This window comes from Rhinopithecus bieti, unplaced genomic scaffold (genome assembly GCF_001698545.2).
Source record: "Rhinopithecus bieti isolate Rb0 unplaced genomic scaffold, ASM169854v2 scaffold_34317, whole genome shotgun sequence".
NCBI lineage: Eukaryota > Metazoa > Chordata > Mammalia > Primates > Cercopithecidae > Rhinopithecus > Rhinopithecus bieti.
This window is the reverse complement of record NW_016814779.1, coordinates 1,099,171-1,115,629: the sequence shown is the minus strand read 5'-3', so window position 1 is coordinate 1,115,629 and position 16,459 is coordinate 1,099,171. Positions and strand designations below refer to the sequence as shown.

The window sequence follows — 16,459 nt, the reverse complement described above, 5'->3', positions numbered from 1 at the left end:
GAGCCCAAATAGCTAAAGCAATCCTAGGCAAAAAGAACAAAGCTGGAGGCATTACACTACCCAACTTCAAATGATACTACAAGGCTACAGTAACTAATACAGTATGATACTGGTACTGAAACAAACAGGTAGCTCAATGAAACGAGTTCGAAAACCCTGAAATAATGCCACACACATACAACTTCAAATGGCACTACAAGGTGACAGTAACTAGTACAGTATGACAAATGATACTACAAGGCTACAGTAACTAGTATAGTATGATACTGGTACAAAAACAGGCGCATAGATCAATGAAACAAGTCAGAGAACTTTGAAATAATGCCACACACAACTATCTCATTTTCAACAAAGCTGACAATAACAAGCAATGGGGAAAGGACTTTCTAGTCAATGAATAGTGCTGGGAAAACTGGCTAGCCATATGCAGAAGATTAAAACTGGATCCTTACCTTTTATCATATACAAAAATCAACTAAGATGGATTAAAGAGTTGAATGTAAAACAAAAACTATAAAATCTCTAGAAGAATACCTAGGAAATACCATTCTGGACATCAGTCTTCATGACGAAGACTCCAAAAGCAATAGAAACAAAAACAAAAACTAACCGGACCTAGCTAAACTAAAGAGCTTCTGCACAGCCTAAGAAACTATCAACAGAGTACACAGATGACTTAGAAAATGGGAGAAAATATTCATGAACTATGCATCCGATAAAGGTATAATATCCAGAATCTGTAAGGAATTTAAACAAATGAAAGAGTAAAAAACAACCCCATTAAAAAATGGGCAAAGGACATGAACGCACACCTCTCAAAAGAAGACATACACAGGGCCAACAAGCATATGCAAAAGTGCCTAATATCGCTAATCATTTGGGAAACGCAAATCAAAACCATAATGAGATGCCATCTCATATCAGTCAGAATGGCGACCATAAAAAGTCAAGAAGTCACAGATGCTGGCCAAGTGGTAGAGAAAAGGGAATGCTTATACCCTGCTGGTGAGAATGTAAATTAGTTCAATCACTGTGGAAACAGCCTGCAGATTTCTCAAAGAACTTAAAACAGATCTACCTTTCAACCCAGCAGTCCCATTACTAGATACAGACCAAAGAAATACAAATTGTTTTACTGTCAAATCACATGCATATATATGTTCATCACAGAACTATCTACAATAAGAAAGACATGGAATGAACCTAGATGCCCATCAACCTAGAGGCCCATCAATGGTGGACTAGTTAAAGAAAATGTGGTACGCATACACTATTGAATACTATGCAGCCACATAAGAGAACCGGATTGTTGCCTTTGCAACAACATGGATGAACCTGGAGTCCGTTATTCTAACTAAAGTTACCGAAGACAGAAAACCAAAATACTGTATCTTCTCATTTCTAAGTAGGTGCCAAGCACTGAATGCACACAGGCACAAAGCAGGGAACAATGGACACCAGGACCTACTTAAAGGGGGAGGGTGGAATGAGAGTGAATACTTTGAAACTACCTATTTGCTATTATGCTAATTACCTGGGTGACAAAATTTTCTGAACGCCAAATCCCTATGGCATGCAATTACCCATGTAACCAACCTCCAGATGTACCCCTTGAAACTAAAATAAAAGTTTTAAAGGAAAAAAAAGGAATCTGGAAGTTTGTCCATCCTATGCAATGGACACTTCCAGGTGCAAAGTTTGAGAAGCTGGGGATGAGATACGTTGTTCAGCCCTAGCTGATATATGGAAAGCTTCCTTCCATACTTGCTATGGTTGCTTTGCAACCCGGTGGCTAGTAAAGGGCTGTTTTCTAAATTACCAAAATGTTCAAATCTTAGTAACTAATTGATCAACTTGGAGAAAGCAAGTCTTCTGCAGTTGGGGGGGTGGGAGAAAGAAAGAAAGAAAAAGTATATAGAAGGCAAGAAACAGTGTTGACTTTCAAACCAGCTTAATAAAAGTAATTTTGTTCAACTCCCATTCCTTTCCATTTTTGTACTTTAAAAAAATATTCCGAGCCTCAGATTCCAAGGCTTTTGATTTGAAAAGCTAAATAACTTTTGTTACTCCTCTTTGTAATTTTGGAATTATATAATGATGTTCTGAAGAGTAAAGATCGGAAAGTAATGGGAAGAAACAAGTTTGACATCTGTCAATTCTATTGTCTGTCTCACTTTTTTCTTTAAGATATTTCTATCACTGTACTTTGAATTTAATAACCAAAGAGTAACTGCTGTCTAGGTTGTCAACTTGAAATTAGATATCAACTTGGAGATTCAGAATATATAGAAATGAATTCATCAAACCTAGAAGATTTCGAGAAAGAAGTTAAAAAGTCTTGAACTCTCATGTAACAGCAAACAGTATTACAGAAATAATCACCTATGTTAAAAATTTCCATCCCAAAACAATATTCTAGATATATTTAATGCTTGTTGCTTCATACATTGATAATCCATTTTGTTCGCAGTATTACGTTTAATGTGATTTGGCAGGGCAGACAGGAATTTTGAAACATTTATGAGCTATAAACCTTGCCTTCTGCAAAGCTTTACCTTGTGGGAGCGTGAAATCATATACAAGAGGGTGGCAGCAAACGTGTAGAAGCAGCTTAAATGTTTAATGCTATGGAATTTATAAAATAAATTATACTTTGCATAGTGACATTATATAATGAGTAAAAATAATTCTCAAAATAATTTGTAATAACATGAAAGCATGCCTAAGATATAAAATTAAAAGGGAAAAATAACAATTTTAGAATTGAACAGATAGCCATTTAACTGTTCTATGACCAACTCTGCGCTGTTGTCAAGGAGGAATCTGCTGCTACCTGGTTGCTCCCTCACCAATAGGTCTCATCTTCCTTCTGTTCCAAGACACTTTGGAAGGCTGAAGAGTGAAGGGGGTTGCAGACCAGTGAAGAACTGCGGTGTTAGGAAGTCTAGTAGCTTGGATGAAAGTCCGTTCCCACAAACCCTCAGCAATGTGGATTGTTAGCTATTTCCATTTTTCTCCGAGATACAATTCCCTGGTACTTCTGTAATTTTCTAAATGGTGCCCTGATAATCTAAGAGTATCTTTGTGAACTTCCAGATGAGCTTAACGTGTTTTTCATTTATTTTTCTTTCATTTTAAAATGAAATAACACAAGCTAAAAGGAAAACATCATAAATAAAGGAGATTTACAATTGCTGCTCTGTATTCACGGAGGTGGAAGATTGATTTCAAAAGGCCTGGAGATACCAAAATCTGTGGTTGCTCAAGTCCCTGATGTAAATAAAACTGCATAGTGTTTGCATATAACCTATATAAATTCTCTCATGTAGTACTTTAAACTATCTCTAGATTACTTGTAATACCTAATACAATGTAAATGCTATATAAATAGTTGTTATACTATATTTTATTTGTATTATTTTATTAATATATTAATAATTTTACTGTTTTGAATATTTTTAATTCAAGTTGGTTGAATCTGTGGACATAGAACCCACAGATATGGAAGGCCAACTGTATATTATGATCATATTCTATAACCCTGAATGAATTTCTTAATAGTACTCTACACTGTGTTCCACATCTATAAAACCATGGTCTTTTCTCCTATGGCCATTCTGATTGTTTATAAATTGTTGTCAGTAGTGTTAAAGAAACCTGTTATGAAATCTATTATAAAATAGCCATTAAAAGCAAAGACCGATATTGGTACAGATGTAAAGAACCATTAATGAAGCAAGATTTATTTTTTTGAGAGAGATTGTCGATGTGAAATGCATGGTGTTGCAACTAGAGTTTGTTCTTATTTAGGTTGCTGATCTTTGAGAAAATAATTGAAACAGTATCAATCATGAGCATTATCCTATTAGCACAAATGCAGATGTTTACCAGTTGTACTATGCTACAAACTCTTGACTTCACTTGAAAATTCATCTATAGAGGAGTATGACTTAGTTGAACAAAAAGTGATTGAGACCTTACTCCTTGTCAAGTACTAGCCCAGAAATAAAGAGGGCTTGTCATGGTTGCAGTTCTCAAGAAGCTTACAGAAGTGGAAAGAAACACAGATAAGAAAAATAATTGTAGTATAATATGGTAAATGATAGCACAGTGTTATGTAAAGACAGACATGATACTGTGAAGTTTGACAGCAAATTTCTTAGAGATGGTATTTGAGCTAAAACTTACAGAATGAGAAGAAAAAAAAAAAAAAACACGACAGTGGCCTAGGTAAAGAGAGGAAAGATTTTCCAGGCACAGGAAATAGCATGTACAAACAGGAAAAGAATTGTGAAACTGAATGGTATATGAAAGAAATTATAAAACTTTAAAAATTGTTATGGCAATCTGATACTGCTGCAACATTCATGTTATTGTACTTTTTAAAATGTCTGTCTGTAGCTGAATAGATATTGTTAGAAACCAGCATTGTTCTTCACTATAAACAGCTTGAGAAGCATTGACCTCTGACTGGGAAATAAGGCTCAAGTAGTAGAGGGTACTAGATCACAGGAAGCCTTGTTCCCCAAGGTAAATCATGAAGGACTGCATGAGGCTAGAATGAAGTACTAACTTTCTTCATTCACTAATGACATCAAAAGTCCTTTATCCACAAAGAAGGGAACAACAGACTCCAGGGCCTTCTTGAGGGTAGAGGGTGGGAGGAGGGTGAGGATCGAAAAAATACTATGCTTATTACATGGGTAATCTGCACAAAAAACCCCACGACATGCAGTTTACCTATATAACAAACCTGTACATATACCCATGAACCTAAAATAAAAGTTTAAAGAAAAGAAGACAAAAATAAAAAAAGAGGTCATTTATCATTTTGAGGAACCCGTCACTTGACCTTGAATACAAAATATGCCTAAAAAACTAGTTCAATAATTAAAGAGAAGCCTTGTCTGCAATCATTCTTCAAATCATGGTGCTTAAGCTACACCATGCTCTGGCATGTGCTCAACCACCTATCAGCCACAAATGCTCTAGGAGGAAGTCACAGATATCCTGTTCTATAATCATTTCCTTATCCTAAGAATTGACATGGATACCTGTAGCTGCTACCTGCAGGCCATGGCAGCCAATGTCCAACGTTCCCCCATGTAAAGCAACAGTTCAGCCATCCCTATCAAAGGACTTGCCTTCACCAACCAAACCAGGAAAGAGTTGGTTACAGGTCTCCGCCACTAGTACCACTCCCCACACCCCACCACACACACCATATCGTGCTCTCCCCAGACCCTAGCAAACCACCAGCAACACAACACCATCTAATCCCTGCCAGGTTGGGCCACTGCCCGTTTCCTACTTGGGACACAGAAGTCTCCATCTCTTGCTCTTTTATAGACCAATACTGAAAGTTGTTCCTACACTGCAGAGAAAAATGCAAAATACTAAACCAAAGGCTTGGCTATCTTTCCTATGAAGAAGTGGCAAATGGTATTCCTTCATTCTTTCTTCTGATGCCTATTCATTCTTCTCCCTGATGAGTAGACAGCAGCAAAGCTTTAAAGTTGCCCATAAATTTCTTAATTACTCACATTGTCACCCCAAGCAACAGATCTTGAACTGTACTGCATTAGTGACAGGGCACAGTTAAGGACTTCAATCAGAAGAGGAATATGAGATTTATGCTTGATATATACCAGGGTATGTTTAATGTGGAAGACTCATTCAAGAAGAGCAAGACCAGAAGCAGAGAAGTCAGAGGCTATTGCAATATTCCGCTGGAAAAAGACAAAGGCTTAAGCTAGGGAGCCGCAGTATGGAGGAAGATGAAGAGGCGGAATAGAATAGAGAAAAATGTCTGGAGGTTAAAAATTTCATGATGTGGTGATTGATTGGATGTGGCCAGTGGGGAATGAGGAAGAATAGGACTATAGACAATATCCACACTCCCATCCTGGGTGTCTGAATGCATCATGGAGGAAATACTGAAGACTGAGATTGTGGAGTGAGGTTTGGGAAAGAAAATAGTGCTTTTCTTTTCAGATATGTCAAGTCTGAAGTGCTTGAGAGACAGTCAAGTGATTCTACTAGGTGAAAAAAATGTAGCTAGTGACAACCATTTCTTACTAAGAGATGGACTCCCCCAGCATCTCTATTTCTTCTTTGCTTTCTTGGAATCTGAACTTTGTTGTTGTTGTTGCTCACAGGCTTAATCTTCAGCTTCCATGCTCCAAGGGGGGAAAAGGAGAAAGTCCTGCAGAATCAATCCCGACTTCCATACCTGCTGCTGGCCTGTACACCAGTCGTCGTTCCCAGTAAAGTGATGTCCAGCTGACATGCAATAATTTGACGGAATCAAAAAGAACCCCAGCGCTCTCCTGTCCTCTGACGTTTAAAAATTACATTATTCCATTTATAGGAGCGTTCCTAGGAAAAGGAATTTTAGGAGGGAAATTTGTGAGCAGTGAATCTGACAGCCCAGGAGGTGGACTCGCTGACAGGCACACCTTTCCTTAACGTTTAAAGTTTTCTGGGCCAAGAATTTTTATCCATGAAGACTTTCCTACTTTTCTCGGTGTTCTTATATTACCTACTGTTAGTATTTATTGTTTACCACTATGTTAATGCAGGGAAAATTTGCATGTGTATTATTAAATATTAGGTAGAAATCATACCATGCTACTTTGTACATATAAGTATTTTATTCCTGTTTTCGTGTTACTTTTAATAAATAATTACTGTGCTCAGTACACTAAAAATACTATAACATGACTGTGAAAATGGCAATGTTATTGTCTTCCCATAATTATGAATATTTTTGGATGGCTTATTAGAATATATGAACTCACTAATGAAAAGCATCTGTAATAAGTGAGAAAGGGACATGGGGTTCACATATTACACTCTGTTAGGGAGACAGTAATTTATCAGTTCTTTGGTCTTTCTGTTTGTCATTCATACTACGTGATGAAGATGTAAGTGTAAGGGCATTTATAACACTATACTGCATTCATTAAGATAATAGGGTCATGATTTTTCATTAGCTCATTTGATTGATATTATCTCCATGCATTTTTTATATCTTTTAGAAATGTAATAATTTGTTCTAGCAACCATTGCTAAACCTCTAGTTTGTAGAAAATCAACACTTTATAAATACATAATTATGATATTATTTTTCATTGTATCACTGTTCTAAAAATGCCATATGATTATAACTGCCACTCCATCAGGAGCAAATTCTTCTGATAAAAGCTAACTGATCAACCTTGACCACTTTTTTGACATGTGAGATCAAAGTGTCAAGTTGGTTGAAGTGTTTTGGAACGCTTTGGAACTAATAGGCTGCCAGTGGCAGCTTTTTAACGTATGATTATCTAAGTTGATTTTTCATGCTAAATTATCTTAGTGATCTAAGGGGCAGTTTAGTGAAGATGGAATCTTGTATTTAAAATAGCCTTCTAAAATTTGTTTTGTTGTGATGTATTTTGACAACTTCCATCTTTAGGAGTTACATAATCACCTTGATTTTAGCTTCGTGATGTTTGGACTATTTATAATCAAGGACACCAAGCAAGCATAAGCATATCTATATTTCTGACTGGTGTCTCTTTGAGAAGGATGGGAAGTAGAAAAAAAAAAAGAAAGAAAGAAAGGAAAGGAAGAGAGGAGAGAAGGCAGAGATCTCCACTATGTATGTTTTCACTTTAGAGCTGTTGTGCCCATGCTTAATTCTAATCTAGAAGTCTTTAAATGGTGAGACGGTGACTGGAGCATGCCAATCACAGAGCATTTGTCTTCAGAAAATAAAAAAAAATCTGAGTTTGAGACCAGCCTGGCCAACATGTTGAAACTCCATATCTACTAAAAATACAAAAATTACCCTGGTATGGTGGTGCATGCCTGTAGTCCCAGCTATTCGGGAGCCTGAGGCATGTGAATCGCTTGAACCCAGAAGACAGAGGTTGCAGTGAGCTGAGATGGCACCTTTGCACTCCAGCCTGGGTGACACAGCATGACTCTGTCTCAAAACAAACAAACAAACAAAAAACAAGAACAAAAAAAAGAAAAGAAAAGAAAGAAAAGTCCCAGCACCCCTAGATGATTTACTGAGCTATTCAGCAAAAGCCATGTTACATACAGCATATTGCAAGGAAATGAACTCTTCTGTAATTTAAATTATAAGTAATACGTCATTTTGGATCCTAGAGAAACCATTTTCTCTACATTTCATAAGCATTGTTAGAAAAGAGTTTACAAGAATCAGGAAGAGGGAAAAATTTTAATGGTCAGAAAAAAATAACATTTATTCTAGTTCAAGAAGTGCACACAAAGAATATGCATTAACCTAACAACTACAAGATTAAATCTTTCAAAAAGGTCAAAGGAGGATTGAGAAGTTTACAGAGATGTCCATGGCATTTTATATCAATCTCAAAGGTAAGGTCTGCATTTTTGTAAACCAACTTAAACTTCTGTTGAAATAGGATATTTTGTTTTCAAGCCAAAATTATCATTAATCAAATATGCTTTAATTATGCCTGGCTTACTATAAGTTTTTTATTCTGATATACAGTTCAAATATCATTGCAACAAAGAAGTGCCTGTATTTAGATCAAAGGTAGGACTTTCTATGTGTTTGTTTTGCATGATAATAGGAATATAATTTAAGTGTATCAATAGTCAAAACATAAACAAAAGCTAATTAACTGACACTGTTGTCACCTGAGACTAAGCGGATGTTGTTGGCTGACACACAGGCTCAGCCAGCAGAGAAAGAATTCTGAATTCCCCTTGCTGAACTGAACTATTCTATTGCATATGGTTGACAAATCTGTGTGCTATTTTTTTTCTACCTACCATATTTAAATTTATGGATATCAACCAAGGACATAGTCAAACCTTCGATGATGAACATTCCTGATTTTTTGCCTTATTATTCTCTGTTGAGCTCTACTTGTGGTCATTCAAGATTTTATGAGGTTGAAAAGAAAAGTGAATATGACCTTTAAAAGTTGTATTTTGAGAGACTATAGTCTCACCACTATGAAACTGCCAATTATTGCCTAATGTTAAAGATATCCATCATTGTGATTAATTAAACCTATAATGAATATTTTTAATGGAGAATTTGTGATGGATTATCCCCTGATCTTTTCTTTAATATTTCTCTACACACACAGGACTTCTCATGTTCCACTAAATGAGTATACTCTGCCCCTACTTCTAGATAATTTGTCTTTTGGGCTTGAATATACTTGCTTTCTGTTCTAAAAACTTTTTAAAGAAAAAAAAATTTTTGATAAATAAGGGAAAATATTCATTTTGCCATCCATATTACATTCCTGAATTTGAAGTCAGAGTTTCTACCAAAATCAAGATCACCAAGAATAATTTTAAAGCTTCCAAGAACTGTTTAAAAGTGTTTTCAAGTCTGACCAAGAATTCTGACATTTAAAAATAAGTAGGAAGATATGACTATTTGAACTCATATTTTCCTTTAAAAAAAGAGAAATTCTAGCAGAGTGATCGTGGGCAATATAATTAGCTAGTTAATATCCCATCCAACATTCACGATGTGCCAGGAACTGTGTAGAAAACTTTACAGTCACCATCTCAGTTAACCATCACAATAATAGTAAGAAACTATTCCTTATATATGATTAGCAGCAGCAGAAACATCTCCCTTATAAAGATATGAAAATCAAGGCAGGTAGTTAAATAACTTGCCCAAGGTTGTACAACTAATAAATAGGAAAAATTTGAATTCCAACTTATGCCCAAATCCCTGTTCTCCATCTCTACACTACTTAGTCTCTCTAAGCCTCAGTTTACGTTTCTATTAAAAAGGATGAAAGCATTATGCTCCAGGTCATAATTAAAAACAGAGACCAGGCCTATCTCACTATAAACAGTTTGAAAAATGAACAGCTATTTCACACAGTAGACAAGAAGAAGAGCTGAACTGGAATTCATGAGCAAAGAGAAACAAAACAAATGAGCCTTATGAATGCCCTGATTGACACACTTCTGATCAGCTGTACAGCAGAAGATCCCTAGTTAGAACCTGAGATGACAGCGATTGGAACCAGGAGACAAAAGCAGCTGTAATTTTTTGAGAATGGAACCAGGGAGGAGGGAGCTATACAGAGAAAGACCTAAAAAAAAAACTACAAAGGTGACCTTGTATCTGATAATAATGGGATAGGAAGGTATGAACACACTTAGAGTAAAACTCCATGAGACCAGGAAAAGAACAACCGGGAAAGAGCAACTAAGTAGTTGTATGCTGCAAAATTTCTAGGTCTTATATGGAGCAGAGAAACATTCAAGGTCTGGTCAAGCATATTCAAAAATCCTCACTGGTCACCTTTCTTAATATCCTGGGAATGGTTGTATCTTAGCAGTTGTTCTAAAATACCCCTAGAGTATACACAACTGTAGGTAAGCCCTAACACAGCTTAAAAGTAGCCTTGCAAGAATCAAGTTAATCCACAAAATATTTAACAGACTTCCAGAACAAAGACTGAGAATCTTTTATAAAGACAACAAAATGGAGTATAACAACAACTCAACAACATCAAGGTCTAAATATCCACCATTCAATCCAAAATTATATACATGCCCCAGAGAATTAAATTGTGAACCATAAACCCTGAGAAAAATGTATTAATGACAATAGAGTAAGTCAGATTGATAAAATGTATGAGTACTTTACAACAAATTCCATGATGTTGCTATTACTTGATAATAAAACCAGTCAAAGATAATACAAAAGAAAACCTACAGACTAATAGCCCTCATGCACAAAAACATCAAAACTATTTGCTAAATATTAGCAAATCAAATATATAAAATTAAAAAGTAATAAGTGAGATTTATTCCAGGAATCCAAGTTGTCTAATATTTGACAATCTATTATTGGGATTGTGATTCAACATATGAATAGAATAAAGGAGAAAAATTATATGCTTATCTCAATAGATGTAGAGAAAGCATTTGACAAAATTAATATTTATTTATGATAAAGCCTCTCATTATACTAAGATTAAAAGAAAACTTCCTCAACCTGATAAGGGACATTTATGAGAAACACACAGCTAAATCTTACATAAATGGTAAAAATCTAAATGCTAAAATCTAAATCTAAATGCTAAATCCTAAAATTAGAAACAAAATAAGCATATTCACTTTTACCTATTATATTCAACATTGTTCTGGCATGGGGGCAGGGTAGTTACAGCAGATGCAATAATGCAAGAAGAAAACATATAGATTGGAAAGGAAGATGATAAGATCATACGTAAATCCTGATGTTTACAAAAAAAGCTACTAGAATTAATAACTGAATGTGTTAGAGTTGCAGGATACAAGATCGATACACAAAATCAACCGATATCTTTTGCTAGTAACAATAAATGAAAATTGAAAATTTTAAAAAGTACTACTTAGAATACTGTCGACAAATGTAAAATTCTTAGGGATAAATTTTTCAAAATGTATGCACTTCTTATACCCTTAAAACTGTCTAACTTCTGAGAGAAATTAAAGAACACTGGCTCATGGACTAAAAGACTCAATATTATTACGATGTCACTCGCATTTAAATTGATATATAGATCCATTACAATTCCAATCCAAATTCAGCTATCATTTTTATAAAAATTGATAAGATGGTTCTAAAGTTTACATGGAAATGCAAAGTAATTAGGATAGCTAAAATGTTTTTTTAAAGCAAAAAGTTGGAGGACATGCTACTAGATTTAGAGACTTAATATAAAGCTACTGTAATCAAGACAATGTGCTGCTGACTTAGAAATATAATTTAATTGATGGAACAAAATGGAGATTCCAGAAATAAGTGTTTTTCTCCCATATACACACACATTTACGGTCAATTGATTTTTTTTACAAGTGTGCCATAGTAATTCAATGAGGGAAATGAAGTCTTTTTAATAAATGGCTCAGTACAATAGGATACCCAAGTACAAAAAAACAAAAACAAAAAAAGTTCAACACTTAGCTCACACCACACACAAATATAACTCAAGATGTGTCATAAACTTAAATATTAAATTCAAATCTATGACATTTGCCTTTCTTAGAATCAGTAAAGATTTCCTAGATAAGATACAAAAAAATTAAAAGTAAAAACAAAATGATAAATTGAATTTTATCAGAACTAAAATTCCTGCTTTTAAATGGGAATTAATAAACTGAAAATACAAGTCAAAGAATAGATGATTTACATTATAGATATATACATATATACACACACATATACATACATTACAAATGGCTTGTATCTGGAATATGTAAGGAGTGCAAAAATTTAAAAATAAGAAGACAATTCACTAAAAAATGGGGGAAATATTTGAACAGATAATTCACAAAAGAAGATGTATGACTTGCCAACATACATATGAAAATACATTCAATATCACTTAGTCATCAGGAAAGTGCAAATGTAAAACCACAGTGAGCTACCACGACATATCCACAGGCATGACTAAAATTATAAAGGCCACTGATGCCAAGTGTTGGTGGGAATATAGAGAAACTAGAACTCTCTTGTGTTGCTAGTGGGAATGTAAACTTGCACAACCATGTGGAAAACAATTTGGCAGTTTCTTTAGAAGTTAAACATATAGGTCTCATATGATACAGCGTTGCCGCTTTTATCCATATTTACCCAAGAAAAATAAACACATTTGTTCTGTCTATACAAAGACCTATAATCAAATGTTCATACTAGCTCTATTCATACCAGCCCGAAGCTGTAAACAATACACAAATTGTGGTATAGTCATACAATTGAATACCACTCAGCAATAAAATGAAACTACTGATATACCCAGTTAAATGGCTACATCTCAAAAACATTATGCATTGTGCTGCACAAAAGTAGCTAGACACAGTGGAGCACACACTTCATGGCTTCATGATATGAAATGCTAGAAAAGAAATGAGACCACTGGCCTCCCAGAGCCCAGGGATGGAGAATTGCCAGGAAAGAAGCACAAGGAAACAATTTGGTATGATAAAATGTTCCGTAGTTTGATTAAGGTATCGGTTACATGGGTGTATATATTTGCCAAAACTCAGGCTATACACATAAACTAGGTATGTTTTTGTATGTAAGATATACTTTAATAGAACTGACGTTAAAAATATTTTTAGAAACTCACAAGGGGGGAAGGATATTACTAACTTTCTGTTATGGGCCAAATTATGTCCTCCCATTACCTCAGAATGTGACTGCAGAGATAAGATCTTTAAAGAGATAACTAAGGCTAAATGAGGTCATTACGGTGAGTCCTAATCCAGCATGGCTGGTGTCTATAAGACGAGGAGATTCGAACACAGACACACATACACACTCACACACACAAACACATACAGAGAAGGCCACGTGAAGACATCCACAGTGGCCACCTACAAGCCAAGGAAAAAGACCACAGAATGAAACCAACTCTGCTGATGTCTTGATTTTGGATTTTGAGGAAATAAATGTCTATTTTTTTTTTTTTTTTTTTCTGAGACGGAGCCTTGCTCTGTCACCCAGGCTGGAGTGCAGTGGTGCAATCTTGCCTCACTGCAACCTTCGCCTCCTGGGTTCAAGAAATTCTCTTGCCTCAGCCTCCCTTGTAGCTGGAATTACAGGTGTGCACAACCATGTCCAGTTATTTTTTGTATTTTTAGTAGAGACGGGGTTCCACCAGGCTGGTCTAGAACTCGTGACCTCAGATGATCCGCCCACCTCAGCCTCCCAAAGCGCTGGGATTAAGGCATGCGTCACAGCACCCGGCCTAACTGTCTATTGCTTAAGCCACCCAGTCTGTGATACTTTGTTAATGGCTGCACCCTACAAAAGATTAAACTTTCCTACAGGGTTATTGAGACAATTAAATGAGATTATGAAGTACTGCGGACATAAAAATATTAACATTTTCTCTCATTTATTCCAGTGACCAGAAGGGCTAGAAATATTAGTGCTTACATTCCAGATTAATTGTCAAGCCTGAGACTTCTTTCCAACAGCTGGGAAAATTTCTAAACCTTTCTAGTGATAGAAACTAGATTAGAGCCATCTAAATTTCTAAGCACCATGATTCTAGCACCACCTATTAATATAAATGAGCTTTTAGCAAGGTTGACATTTGTCTGAGACTTAAAATATAGAAATGCTTTAGTGCAAAATGCTACAGAAATGTATAAGCATTTATTCATAAATAACTGCTATCCTGGGCCCACTCCTTCCCCAGATGTCCTCCTCATCCCCACCCTGAGACCCTCAGATTTCTCCAGAATCCAGCACCTAAAGGGTTCACGCCTGACAACAGTGAAAGCATATGTTCTGATAAGTCAATCATCCATGTCACACCTATGATTAGGTATTTTGAATATCACTAGTGTTTAGAGATACATTTTGATAATGAAGAGGAAGTCAATAAGGATGAGTAATTCAAGAAAACAATTTTTTAACTGTAGATTTGATTTCTAGAATATGTTCATTTTGTTATCCAAATGTCAACCTGAAGCATCTCAACTCAAGCACACTGAATACAATTTTTTGTAATGTTTTACACTTAATACAATTTTTGTAATGTTTTTAAGCACAAAACCTTACTTATGCATTCAAATTTAGTGTCAGGTCTTGATTGGTCTTTTCCAATAGCAGGTGTTTGTAGATATCTACACATCCCCTTGTTCAGAAATATAAACCAAATCCGTGTGTGTGTGTGTGTGTGTGTGTGTGTGTGTGTGTGTGCCTGTTATGATAAAAGACAGAGCTTCTTTGGTGTGCTGGCAATATATTAGCAAACAACTTCTGCTGCCGATGCTCTGTGCATTTAAATTATTAATGTAGGCACCATGCAAAATTTACAGCATTTTGCTTGAAACTAAAACTAAAGCAAATGAAAGCATTTAAAACAAACTGTTAGCCACTGTATTGGTGTTCCCACTGCAGTGTCATTTAATTGTGTCAAACAACTTAGATGATCTGACAGGTTAGAAGGAGGCACTATTGAGGTTTTCTCTGGCTTTGCAGTAAAACCCACTTATCTGCTGAGTTCAGTGCCACTGTTTGTGACATTCATGCTACAAGAGGCAGGTTTTAATTAATACCTGTATTATCTAAGAATTGTGGTTCAGAAATGTATTGAACTTCAATTTGCTGTCTTAGAAATATGTGCTAAGTCTTAGCTCCATCCTGTTATTGTGATATGACACACTCCTTAGGACTGACATAAATCTATATTTCAAAAAAAGAACAGTAACTCTAAAGTTCTGATAGCTAAGCTTCCCACTCTGTGGAGGTTCAGAGTTTGAAATATGGAATTGAAGTCAAACTATCTGGATAGAGAAGTGTGGGAAGCTTTGAAAGGTTGAAGTTTTAAGAAATGCGCGTGGGAAGGAAATGGAAATTGAAATCAACTATTAATACCAAATGCTGTTATCTTCATCATCACATCATCATCATAATCAATAAAGTTTTATTACCTCCTACTAGTTCAAGGTATTACTTTATGCATACAAGTTACAAAAAGACATCCTAAATGATAACTACTTCCAAAAGCTTGTTCTGCAGTATCGAAGATAAGTAATATAACCCAGGGAGAAGAGTGTTTTTTGACTTACTACTAATATGAGCAGGTGAAATTATGTGATTAAATGGAAAACTTAAAGTTATATGGCATTGTTCATACTCCAAGCTACATACAGTACACTGCATAATAGTGGAATAAATGATGAGCTCAGTCATTACACATGAGCTCCTGTCTAGTTTCCATCAGTTATTATCTTAATTTTAAAATGTCACTACTAAAGTTTTGAGAAGCTTGAGTAAAATAATGCATGCAAATCATTTAACACAATTTATACCATATAAGCCAAACAAACAACAAACACACAAAATAATAATGTCAAAACAAAAGAAATTAAATGTGGCAGAGAGCTAACATAGATATTAGGTACATAAGGTTGAAGCATAAAAAGAAATCACATCCTGGAAAAGTTTGTGCTATTTTCCTATAAGCGTTGAAGAAACTATAAATGTATTTCAGCTTGGTAGTATCTCATGAAAACAAGAAACAGAAGAAAGATGCAACAGATCTTTTTTATTTCGTTCTTTTAATGAATGAAGGGAGAAAAAATACAGTCAATATTTCACAAAGAGTGAATGCAATATTGACACTTAAAATAGCATCCTTAAGTGGACAATTTAATGACAGAGGATCATATTTCCTTCTCTAGGTCTATTTTAGGAGATACTCTTTACCAAAACCAAGGAAGACTCTCTTCTTCTAGCTGAGCCCAATTAATCAAAATGTGTTTTGCTAAGTCAGTAAAAGGTCTACATCTTAAGATACAAACATTATTCTAAGGATTTCTAGAAAAATCCCTTTATTTGCTACTGAACTTAATATTATTTAATAATCTACTATTTACTACACAGAATTCTCAAACTTCAGTCAACTTAGTCTCTCTCCTTTATATTAAAGGT

The 16,459-nt window shown here is 35.2% G+C and overlaps 1 protein-coding gene across 2 annotated transcripts in view; it reads left to right on the top strand.

Annotated features, from left to right (window-relative positions):
• Positions 1-9,185, top strand: part of EMCN (endomucin) — a 125,582-nt gene extending 116,397 nt beyond the window's left edge. Inside the window, exon 12 of one of the 2 annotated variants that reach the window (XM_017852374.1) lies at positions 6,159-9,185. The gene's annotated coding sequence lies outside the window, so the exon portion shown is untranslated. The remainder of the gene's footprint in view (positions 1-6,158) is intronic. The other variant, XM_017852375.1, reaches the window with a different exon arrangement.
• The last annotated feature ends 7,274 nt before the right edge of the window (positions 9,186-16,459 follow it).